General features: G+C 44.2%; 1 protein-coding gene across 1 annotated transcript in view; it reads left to right on the plus strand.

Annotated features, from left to right (window-relative positions):
- LOC138567788 (calpain-1 catalytic subunit-like) overlaps positions 1 to 13,005 on the plus strand; it is a 398,207-nt gene that overhangs the window by 321,433 nt on the left and 63,769 nt on the right. The gene's annotated exons all lie outside the window — the stretch shown is intronic.

Raw genomic sequence — 13,005 nt, forward strand, 5'->3', positions numbered from 1 at the left:
AGGGTTTTCCCAACTCCCTTGGAAGCAGATCCATAACCCAGGTTCCGAGTGCCAACCAGACCCAATTGGGACCTTTTGGACCCAGTCCTGGCGCCAGTGGCACCAGGCTCATAAATATGCCCAGTCCCAGCGCTGGAAGCGCCGGGCTCATAATGCTTGGGTGGACTTACCTGCAGCAGACCATGCTGCTTACTTGCCTGCCAGTTGAGCCTCTGATCCTCTTCTGTTTGGAACTACTTTTCCTATTGGGTGGGGCAGGAGCCACTCCCTAGGTTCAGAACACTGGAACTCTTCTGGAAGGCAGGAACTCTTTTCTTACCTAGGCGTGGCTGTGGAAGGAGACACCTAAGCACTACAGGAGGCTATTTAAATCACACCCAAGGGATGAATGTTGCTTTGCGTTATTCTGCATCCTCTGCAGCAGAACGCTCATCGTGTCTTCTGCATCTGATCCTAGGCCTAAGGAAAAAGGCTTACCATCCTGAATCCAGTCTTCAGCAACACCTATAAAGACAAGAAAGAACAGGTTAGCATTACGGTCTTCAGTGACAGCGCTTCACTTACCTGGTCCATCGGCTGTCACCAACGCCTCGCGCTGCATTCCGGCATCTGAAAGACAAAGGCTTACCTACTCTTCGTGCGCTCCGGAGGTCTTCGCACTGCATTCTGGCATCTGAAAGACAAAAGCTTACCAGCTCTTTGCACGCTCCGGAGGCCTTCGGCGCTGCATCCCGCATCTGAAAGACAAAACAAAGGTGCGTTTAAAGACATTGGAGAACTTTAATACTCACGTGCCATTACTCCTTTCCACATCTAACCCAGTGGGTATTCCGGCACCCTGCAGCCGCTCCGAACTTGTACCTGCAAAATAAAAAGACAGTTAGAGCGCATCGTGAAGCAGGCAACAAGCACTTACTTACGTGCTTCCAGGCGCTTCCATTCATCACACGGGCTCCATCTTCAACTCACTTCAGCCCGTCATCCGTCATCCGCCATCGCCGGAACCCTGCAAAAACAAGAGACATCATTACTAAAGACTTTTAAAGACATTAGAATTACTCGAAACTTACCGTTCGTGCAGTAAACGACGGACAGCAGTCCTCTGAAGTCAAGAGGCCTGCTCCCCTTATCCAGTGAAGAAACTGGTTACAGCACCCTGCCCCGAGGCAGATGGAGAGCACGGCGTTCACTTACCTAAGGTGAGAGCGTTAACCTTTGGGGTTCTACAGGAGAAGAGAAAGGGAAGAAGAGAGAGACCTTCAATAACCCAGTTCATTAATCCCATATTTTCTATCTGCAGACATCTTACCCTTCGAGTCAGACATACAGCGCACAGAGGTCCAGCCCAAAGAGCCAGCCGTGTGTTACACATCACCTTTGAAGATACGGTATACGCCCAGTCAAGACCGGCGCCTCTACGGGAATCAGGTGAGCATTACAGAACGCAAAGCCTACCGCAAAACTCCCGTCCAGGCGCTATGGAAACCTCGGATACCGACCAGCTAGCCCAGTTACTTGGGGAACTAAGGGCAGAAGTGCATGCAGCCCGTCAGGAAACGAACGCTCTAAGAAGGGAACTGATTATTTCCAAGGAGCGAACAGATGATCTCGCTAGACAATTGCTACAGTCACAAGCCGGACAGACCCCGTTACCCGCATCTGGGGGAAATCTTCCTTCTACATCCTCTATGAATCCAGTGCAGATCAACCTACCTGGGAATGTACCTCTGGCTCCGCCCGAACGATTTTCTGGTGACCCAAAGAGGTTTGCAGTATTTATCAATCAGTGCCGGTTGCATTTCTTATGCCAGCCAGCAGCCTTTCCAACTGATCAAGCTAAAGTAGCTTTCGTGCTTTCGTACCTTAGTTGCAATGCGGCAGACTGGTCGATCCCTCTAGTAAATCAAGATGATCCGGTCCTCCATGATTTTCAAGCTTTTCAGCTCAGTATGGAAAAACTGTTCGCAAGACATTCACAGGGGCAGGCCTTGGACAATGAGCTTCTTTCGTTGCAACAAGGTAATCAAGACCTTTTGGCTTATATTGCGTCTTTCAACAGACTGATAGTGGAAACTCAATGGCCTGAGGACAAAAGGATTACGCTGTTTTATAGAGGTCTACGTGGAGAGCTCAAAGATGTGTTAGCCCAAGTAGTGAATCCCCCACAAGATTGTTCGGACTATATAGACTTAGTCGTTCAAATAGATCACAGACTGCAGAACAGGAAGGCCGATCATTCCAAGTTTGATGCTCGAGTATTTTCCAAACCGCCAACTCCTTCCAAAGGAGTAGACTCCGGGGAACCCATGCAAATAGGGGGCCTAAAAGGTCCTCTAACACAAAAGGAGCGGGAAAGGAGAAAACAGTTGCAATTATGCCTCTATTGCGGAAACTCAGGGCACTTTCTTCGAGACTGTCCGGTGAAACCTGCCAAGAAGGCAGTAGGAGCTGCAGTTACCAAAGTTACAAACTCTGAGCAGGGAAACGACCTCGCCCGACAAGAATAGAGGTCCTCTTGCCGAGCGTGAAAACCAGTTCCGTGACCTCGCATTTCGTGATACCTATGGTCCTCATTAGCCCTGATAATCCAGATCGATTACATGCAATTGAAGCTTACGTCGACAGCGGTGCCATCGGCAATTATGTGGATCATGAAATGGTTTTGAGGATGAATCTAACTCTTTGTCCCAAGGCTGTAAAGGACGTCATTACTACGGTGGATGGAACGGAGATAGCCTCCGGACCAGTAACGCATACCACTCAAGAAATGACGCTAGTAAGTCAAGATGGACACCATGAGAAGATCGTGTTCGATGTGATCAAGGCTCCTCAGTTTCAGATTATTCTAGGAATACCTTGGTTAGAGAAACACAATCCTCTGATCGATTGGCGAGCAAGAACGGTCCAGTTTCCAGAATGTGTCTCTACTTGTCACCCTCCACCTGGTGTTGCACTGGCAGCAATTTCTTCAGAGACTCCCCAGTTACCTCCCGAATACCTAGAATACCAAGATGTTTTCCGGAAGGACCAGGCTAACTCTCTACCTCCTCATAGGCCTTATGACTGCCAGATAGACCTGATACCTGGATCTACTCCTCCTTGTAGTAGAATTTATGCCCTCACCGAGCCTGAGAACCTTCATCTTCGACAATACCTGGATCAATACCTGGCAAATGGGTTTATTCGTCCTTCCAAGTCCCCTGCTTCTTCAGCTTTGTTCTCCGTTCCAAAAAAGGAAGGAGACCTTAGAACTTGTATAGATTATCGCTCCCTGAACCAGATCACCGTCAAGAATAGATATCCGTTACCTTTGATCCCTGAACTCCTGGACCAAGTCAGAAAAGCATGCATATATACAAAGCTGGATCTTAGAGGAGCCTACCACTTGGTACGAGTAAAAGAGGGCGATGAATGGAAGACGGCCTTCCGCACCAAATATGGGCTATTTGAATATCAGGTCATGCCCTTCGGACTTTGCAATGCCCCGGCCGCCTTTCAATATTTTATGAACGATGTCCTCAGAGAGCTCATAGATGTGTGTGTTGTTGTTTACATTGACGACATCCTTGTTTATTCTTCATCGGAATCTGAACATCGGAAACACGTGAAAATGGTCCTCGAAAGAGTGCGTCAACACAAACTTTTCGCTAAGTTGGAAAAATGTGTTTTCAACGTGACTGAAGTTGAATTCTTGGGATTCATATTATCACCTGGCGGAGTGCGTATGGATTCAAAGAAGGTCGACGCAGTTCTCAAATGGCCATCACCATCCTCCGTAAAAGGTGTGCAAAGCATGTTAGGCTTCGCTAACTTTTACCGCAGGTTTATCCCCGAATTTTCTCGAATAGTCCAGCCCATCACTGCCTTGTTAAAGAAAAACAAACGTTTTGAATGGTCTACCGAGGCGGAACAAGCTTTCCAGGATTTGAAGACTAAATTTATCTCTGCACCAATCTTAAAACACCCTCGCCCCGAACTCCCCTACATCGTGGAAACTGATGCTTCAAGCCTTGCCATGGGGGCAGTTCTATCACAAAAGGACCCGGTAACCAATCAGTTGCATCCCGTGGCATTTTGGTCCCGCAAATTCTCGCCTCCTGAAATCAATTACACGATTACTGACAAGGAACTTCTGGCTATCAAGTCTGCCTTTAAGGCTTGGCGGCATTATCTGCTGGGGGCCCGACACACCGTTACTGTGATTACGGATCACCGAAACCTGCAATATTTGAAAACCACAAAAGCCCAATCCTCTAGACAACTCCGTTGGGCATTATTCTTTGCCGAGTTTGACTTCATAATTACCTATCGATCTGGTACAAAAAACAGTAAAGCTGATGCCCTTTCTCAGATGGGAGTGGAAGAACACTTGATCAACCCTAAACCTGTACCAATCATTCCCGAACAAAGAATTCTGGATGTAATCGCCACACAATCCATAGAGGAAGTTAAGGATAAAGCCAGGCAACTTGTAACTCCAGCAGACATACAGAATTGGCATCTGCAGGGAAAGGACTTTGCAGTAAAGGACAACTTATTGTATTTCCAAGAACGATTATACCTGCCCAGCACAGATTTACAGAAAAAAGTAATCTCTTGTTATCACGATTCTTTAATGGAAGGACATCCCGGTATGGCCAAGACCTCAGAAAAGATCAAGCGCTACTTCTGGTGGCCGTCTTGGAAAAAAGATATCAGAGACTTTATAATGTCCTGTGGAGTATGCGCCCAAAACAAGAGTCAAAAGGAAAGACCAGCAGGCCTCTTACGCCCTATTGACATCCCACCTCGCCCTTGGCATACGCTTTCTATGGACTTCATCACCGATCTACCTCCATGCTCCGGATATAATACGATTCTAGTAATCGTGGACTTATTCTCCAAGATGGCGCATTTCATTCCGCTCAAAGGCTTGCCAACAGCAGCAACTCTGGCCCGAGAATTTCTCGAAAACATTGTCCGACTGCACGGTTTTCCTTCGGTTCTAATTTCGGATCGAGGTAGTCAATTTATTTCTCATTTTTGGCGAAGTTGCTGTCGGTCGGCTCAAATTGATGTGAGACTATCGACCAGTCACCACCCTCAAACCGACGGACAAACCGAGAGGACCAATCAAACTCTGGAACAGTATTTACGCTGCATGCTGCAACAAACTGAAAAAACTTGGAAAGACATCCTTTGGATAGCCGAATATGCCTACAATAACTCTGTCCATTCGGGAACTGGGAAAACCCCGTTTTTTCTTTTATACGGCAGTCACCCTCGAACCTCGGAGTTGGATCCCCTCCAAGATCTTGAAACACCAGCAGTAGACTACCTGCATTCTACAATCACCCAAGCCTTTAAGGAAGCTGTTTCTCACCTTCAAAGGGCTAAAGAACAATACAAGAAAGGAGCAGATCAACATCGGAAGGAAGCCCCTCAATATCAAGTAGGGGATCAAGTCTGGTTATCCACCAAATATCTACCTCTAAAAGGGCCACGCACATTCAACCCAAGATACCTTGGTCCCTATTCCATCACTACCATAGTAAACCCAGTAGCGGTCAAGTTGGACTTGCCCCCGCACATGAAGATACATCCGGTCTTCCACGTCTCTCTATTAAAACCCGTGCAACCTCAAACCCGATTAACTAAATCTCCAAAACCCATCCTAGTTGATGGAGAACTCGAATTTGAAGTCAAAAGCATTCTGGACTCCAAGATCTCCAAATCTAAACTATTTTACCTAATTGACTGGAAAGGCTACGGCCCCCAAGAGAGATCCTGGGAACTTGCTGAATATGTCCACGCTCCTCGCCTAATCAAAAGATTTCACCGAACATTTCCTGACAAGCCAAAACCCCTGGAGAAGCCCGGTTTGGGAGGGGCCTTGAGGGGGGGGTACTGTCATGATCTCTGCTTCCAAAAGGTCAGGGTTTTCCCAACTCCCTTGGAAGCAGATCCATAACCCAGGTTCCGAGTGCCAACCAGTCCCAATTGGGACCTTTTGGACCCAGTCCTGGCGCCAGTGGCACCAGGCTCATAAATATGCCCAGTCCCAGCGCTGGAAGCGCCGGGCTCATAATGCTTGGGTGGACTTACCTGCAGCAGGCCATGCTGCTTACTTGCCTGCCAGTTGAGCCTCTGATCCTCTTCTGTTTGGAACTACTTTTCCTGTTGGGTGGGGCAGGAGCCACTCCCTAGGTTCAGAACACTGGAACTCTTCTGGAAGGCAGGAACCCTTTTCTTACCTAGGCGTGGCTGTGGAAGGAGACACCTAAGCACTACAGGAGGCTATTTAAACCACACCCGATGGATGAATCTTGCTTTGCGTTATTCTGCATCCTCTGCAGCAGAACGCTCATCGTGTCTTCTGCATCTGATCCTAGGCCTAAGGAAAAAGGCTTACCATCCTGAATCCAGTCTTCAGCAACACCTATAAAGACAAGAAAGAACAGGTTAGCATTACGGTCTTCAGTGACAGCGCTTCACTTACCTGGTCCATCGGCTGTCACCAACGCCTCGCGCTGCATTCCGGCATCTGAAAGACAAAAGCTTACCAGCTCTTCGCACGCTCCGGAGGCCTTCGGCGCTGCATCCCGCATCTGAAAGACAAAACAAAGGTGCGTTTAAAGACATTGGAGAACTTTAATACTCATGTGCCATTACTCCTTTCCACATCTAACCCAGTGGGTATTCCGGCACCCTGCAGCCGCTCCGAACTTGTACCTGCAAAATAAAAAGACAGTTAGAGCGCATCGTGAAGCAGGCAACAAGCGCTTACTTACGTGCTTCCAGGCGCTTCCATTCATCACACGGGCTCCATCTTCAACTCACTTCAGCCCGTCATCCCCCATCGCCGGAACCCTGCAAAAACAAGAGACATCATTACTAAAGACTTTTAAAGACATTAGAATTACTCGAAACTTACCGTTCGTGCAGTAAACGACGGACAGCTGTCCTCTGAAGTCAAGAGGCCTGCTCCCCTTATCCAGTGAAGAAACTGGTTACAGCACCCTGCCCCGAGGCAGATGGAGAGCACGGCGTTCACTTACCTAAGGTGAGAGCGTTAACCTTTGGGGTTCTACAGGAGAAGAGAAAGGGAAGAAGAGAGAGACCTTCAATAACCCAGTTAATTAATCCCATATTTTCTATCTGCAGACATCTTACCCTTCGAGTCAGACATACAGTGCACAGAGGTCCAACCCAAAGAGCCAGCCGTGTGTTACACATCACCTTTGAAGATACGGTATACGCCCAGTCAAGACCGGCGCCTCTACGGGAATCAGGTGAGCGTTACACTGATATAATTCCTTTAAGCCTTAACATCTGGCTGAAAGGGAGACTTTTAAGCATCGCTTTCGGGTGAAAGCTTGTGAAGTGGAGAAGGTTGGTTGCGTCTGTTGGTTTGTGATAGACTGTTGTAGAAAGAATGTTGTTCTTGATTTCTATATTTACATCCAGGAAATGTAGTAGTGGGTTCCCCACCTCCATGGTAAATTTGATACTGTCGTGTACTGAGTTGAGGTATTCCAGGAATTGCAAAAGATCTTCAACTGGGCCACACCATATGCCGAATACATCGGCTATAAAACGCTTCCACATCAATATGCATGCAGACCACCTAGGGTGATCCAATACAAATTATTTTTCAAAATGATACATAAATGTATTCGCGTAGACTGGGGCCTTAGATGGCCCCATGGACGTACCTGTTGTTTGTAAGAAGAATATATTCTGGAATCTAAAGTAGCTGTTGTACAATATTAGATTAAGTAGTTCAAGAATGAGCTCTGGATTTCCAATTGGAGATGGTGAATTGAGAAGAAGCCATTCAACTGCCTCGATCCCTTCCCTGTGGGGAATTGACGTATATAAGCTGGATACATCCATGCTAAATAGTATGCAGTCCGAGTCTAGGGCTTTGACCTCATTGATGCAATTTAAGAAGTCGGTAGTGTCCCTTAGATATGTGGTAATTCTTTGTATCAGAGGTTGAAGAGAACGATCAATGTAGATAACGAGGGGGTCAAAAATGCTATCGGTTCCGGCTACTATTGGTCTGAGTGGTGGAGAATCTCGATTTTTATGGATCTTTGTAAAACCGTAGAAAAAGGGTGTTATTGGATGCTGATTAAAGAGAAATTAGCTTGTTTTCTCGCTGATCCATTCATTTTCAAGCGCTTCATTAATGGTTTTTTCAATGGTAGCCTTAATCCTGTTTATAGGATCACTGTCAAGTTTAGTGTAGGTGGATGAGTCATTTAAAAGACTCATGCATTTTTTGGTGTAGTCATCAGTGTCCATAATTACAATCGCAGCACCTTTGTCCGCTGGTTTGATCGTGATGTTCTCATCTTTGGCCAGTGCTTCAATGTGTTCTAATTGGCGGTTTTTGATGTTATGGGGTGTTGTCCTTTGATAATTAATCCTTTTCAGGTCTGACAGTACGTTTTTCTCAAACATATCCAAGATCAGATTCTGTGTCGGAGGGTCAAAGGAGCTCTTTGGGCAAAGTTCTAGCTTGTCCTCGTCCAATTGTGGAGATTCTGTATTTTCATCTGATTCAAAGAAAATCTAAAATCAGAGTTTTCTGATGAGTCTGTGTAAACAGACCTCTTCAAACAAGGATGTATTGCTTGTAGGGACAAAGGATAGTCCTCGATTGAGTATCTTGAGTTGTCCTCCAGTTAGGATCTTGCTAGATATATTAACCACTAGGTTCTCACTCATTTGTTTTCTTTTTCTTTTTGGTTTTTGCTTGCCGCGCCTTGTTTTTCTTTTGACTTTTCTCAAAGGCCTGATGTTACTGGTTCCATCTCTCTTGAGGGCTCACTACCCGTAATTCTTCAGTCTCGTTGTTATCATGGTCTTCTGTTATTGATCTATGGGATGCTCCAGTACCAATGGGGTCCCCAATACTGCTATTGCTACTACTACTGGTGTTAGAATTAGTTGGATTGGGATTGTGTGGTCTCCCTCTATTCAGGTTGCGGTGGTGGTAATATTCCTGCCAATTATACATGATATCGTTTAGATAGTCAAAAGTGTCTCTTTTGAATTTCCTTAATTTCTGTTGCTCATAGGAAATTGTATGTCAAAGATCAAAAAGAAATGCTTAGAATGTACTGCAGAGGATAGGTCCTATTTGTGTTCCCTGTGTCACTTCTCTGGAAGTATACATAGCTGGCAAGTTTGTAGTACTTTCACCGTATGATCTAAAAACACAAAGTAGGGGAGTGTTCAAACCAGAAATACAGGAGTTGAAACAGGAAATTAGATGTAACACTAGGGCGAATTAAGACCTTAAATGAGAGATTAACTGTGAAAGTAGAGATGATTTGTCGTAAGAGACAGAGGTATAAGAACAAGATGAAGATACAATGTTGTTTGTGCATACCAATTAGAGGGAGAGGCCATGCTTCATAGTTTGATACTCAAGTATGATTGTACCTACTGTAAATTGGTCAACTAAAGAGGCACATATCAGAAGTCATTTTAGGAGAATCTTATTTTAGAGAAAATGTGATATCTCAGTTTGAACAACTATATGCTGTCTCAAACAACGTTGATCATTTCCAAGGGGCTAATGTAATTGGGGATCTGAACTTCAACTATGGTGACATTGAATTGTTAATTTATAAATGTAGTCGATCAGGAGCTCCCGGTACAAATGGACTGTGTAACCTGGTGCTTAAGGCAGATTGTATTTTTCGGACGTCGGTCTTATTTGACCTGTTCAAAGGTATTATTAATGAACAGAAAATGCCCTACACCTGGTCCGCCGCAAACATAGTCCCTATTTATAAGAAGGGTAACAAATGTGATACCAGCAATTACCGGCCCATAGCTTTGTTAAACATGGACTCGAACATATTTGCGTCTATGGTCTTAAATAAGTTGTGGACCAATTCCCTGGGAATTCTTAAACCAAATCACATTAGTTTTTGCTAGAATGTGAGTACGGTAACGGCAGGGATTGTGATTGACCATATTCAACGATTAGCGTGGCAAAAGGTTATCTGGGTGATTTATGCTGTGAGCATAGACTTATCTTTAGCGTTTGATAAGGTAAACCAAAACATGCTATGGTGTAAGTTGCAGATATGGGGTGGTGCCTGAACATCTGCTGAGTATTTTGTTTCATTTTCATAGTAACACTTCCTTAAATGTCAAATTGAGCCAAGCAGGTAACACTACGTGAGAAATATATACTTATAATGGCTTAAGGTAAGGCTGTGTCCTTGCCCCCTTTGTGTTTAATTTATACCCTGCCAGATTTTGAAGAAGGTTTGTCAGACTCTGTTTTTGTCTCCCCAGTAGTGTATGCACAATACATGTCATGGATCACTTATGCTGATGATATTTTAATTTTTGATTCTACCATTGTGGGCATGAAAAAGCCTCTTAAAAGCCTGTGAGTGCTACTGAGAGGTGAATAATCTAGTAATGAATACCAGTAAGTCGAAAATGCTGGTGTTTAAAGCTGGGAATAAGTTGTGAAATGATTGGAGGAAGTATCGGAACAAAAATATCTTGGTTTCCAAATCCATGCTAGGAGCTTGATAACTAAATATGTATATGATAAAACAAAGTGATTGCGTCCACAATTAAAACACTTCCTGAGACGATTTGGCAAATTTTCCCTGAAATCTATAATCAAATTTTATGAGGCTAAAATTGTTACCACTTTGTGTTATAGATTAATAAGGTATCGTCAGCTCAGTGATTTTGAATTTGATAGTATGGAAAGCATCCTAAGGAGGGGGACTTTGGGATTACCACAAGCAGTACTGATATCTGTTATAAGACATGAACTAGGACGAATGCAAAAATGTTATGGAAAAGAGTCCAGCTGTACGATAAATGTATTAATCCCCCCATGTCAGATTATTTGTATAAAGAATTTAAAACTCGTGACGCAAGGATTTTGGATAAGATTTGTGGGCACCAATGGAATACGATGGGTATGAATAAGGATGAGTTACAAGAAGATCTTAGTAGATGTAAGAAATCAATCTGGAGACAAGACTGGTGTAACACAGATAAGACAAATGAGAATAAAAGGTATAAGGATCTAGGGATGGTTATACGTAGATTCGATTCACCCTCTATATGTTGACGTGTTAAGGTTTAATGTGTCAAACCAAATGACAGAAATAAATAATATTTAAAACACATGTATATTAACACCCTGTGCATGAATTAAGTAAATATCATATACTACACACATATGTGCCTATTTTGCACTCGTTCTAATGATTAAATTGCTAGGAGCATGTCTACTAGTCACGTGCATCCATGATAATGAACACTGCCCCTGCTCTGTGAATAACATAGCATTTGCTCCAAACAATTGCTAGTGCAAATCACGTGGATCAAATACAGCAAAAGATTAAAATAATATTTTTGAAAAATAGATTCTCAACTCTTTTGGTATAAGTGAAAGATTATGATGAACAGCTGATGTGCTTACTTTGTACTGCATATGACCAGCTTGGGACACAGGACCTGCAGTCCATTTTACCGGACATAGGCTATATATACAACACTTTTGTCTCGGATGGGCAACTGCAAATTGGGTGGCGGATGGAGGTAATTGGAAAGAGACTTGCATCAGAACACCAGCCACCATACCAAAACAAACTTCGAAAACTATCAGCACTTAAGTACCAGCAGTCCCGTGATGTCTCAGGACCCAGGCCGAGCACACAGACTCAGGAGGACCAGGGAATTAGCACGCCTGCATTTGTTCCTCTTTGCCCTCTCTCCACCACAACCCCACCCAATCGCAGGCCCACACACACTATGTTTATTCACATGTCCACACAGCACATTTAGAGACCCCCTCACGCATGCTCATAGATACATACACGCACGTTTTATGTGTGCACATACCTGCTCGTCCAGCTCCTAAACACCAAATAATTGGATTAATATGCATAAGAAGACAAAAATTAACAATCTGTGATGCAGGCAATGTATGCCTGAGCATTTCCAGTTACCATGCCGACCAGCTATTGCACTTCCCAAAACCCATTCCCTCGTATCTGTTAGCAATGCGTTCAGCACATAGGTGGCGCTAGTGCCGCCAAATGCGCCAAAACCAAAAAGCACAAAAACCATATTCTGATTTTGAAACAGCGTTCTCTACAGTGAAGGAGTGTATGCACTGCATACATTAACTGCAAAGTAGTCTGCTTTTAGAAAAATGGTGTTGGGGGACCTGGGACTATGCAGAAAAAAGGGAGTGCATGGCAGGGAAAATAACTTTGGTTGAGCTCTTTGTTTTTGCTGACATGCACTAAGAAGTGTATAACATGATTACTATTTTACAATAGAATAACTGTCTTCTGCAACAGAGCAATGGCGGGCCAAGAAGCCAAAAATTCCTTCATGAACAGTCTGTATTTGGACTTTGTCCCATTTTGCTGATGCTGCTAAACAAGTAACATATAACAAGATTGCAGATAAGCTGACCACAGCTTCTGCTCTAAGCAGCAATCCTAAATACTTTTCAATTTAAAAATGGTAGTTCACCCTGATAAAACCTTACTGCTTTCATGCATTTATTTTACTGGTGCAATTGAAATGGAAATCAGTATGACAATTATTGTTTCACAGTATTTGATTGCTAGACTATAGTAATTCACTTTACTTAGTTCCCTAAAGAAACCCATTAGCCAACTAGAAGTCATTTAGGATACTGAAGCTTGCACTATTACAATCTCTCCTTTTGGCGCATGCCTCTCATTTCTTATGCACGCTGCACTGGCTTCTCAGTCATGCACATAGTCTGTTTAAGGCGGCCATTCCTCCTCTACGTAGCATTGTGTTTGATTGCATCTCCCTATCTTACCCACCGGTTCCTTAGATATCAACCTGGAAAATCCCTCGGATCTTCTCACAGCTCTTACTTGCCACCCCTCGCTTCAAACCTGGCTCAGTTGTATAAGGAGACATTATTTGTACATTTCCTCCAGCTCAGCTGTGACTTGTATCCAATCTTTTATTATCTTTAAG

This window comes from Ambystoma mexicanum, chromosome 2p (assembly GCF_040938575.1).
Source record: "Ambystoma mexicanum isolate Mex_15411 chromosome 2p, UKY_AmexF1_1, whole genome shotgun sequence".
Classification (NCBI taxonomy): Eukaryota; Metazoa; Chordata; class Amphibia; order Caudata; family Ambystomatidae; genus Ambystoma; species Ambystoma mexicanum.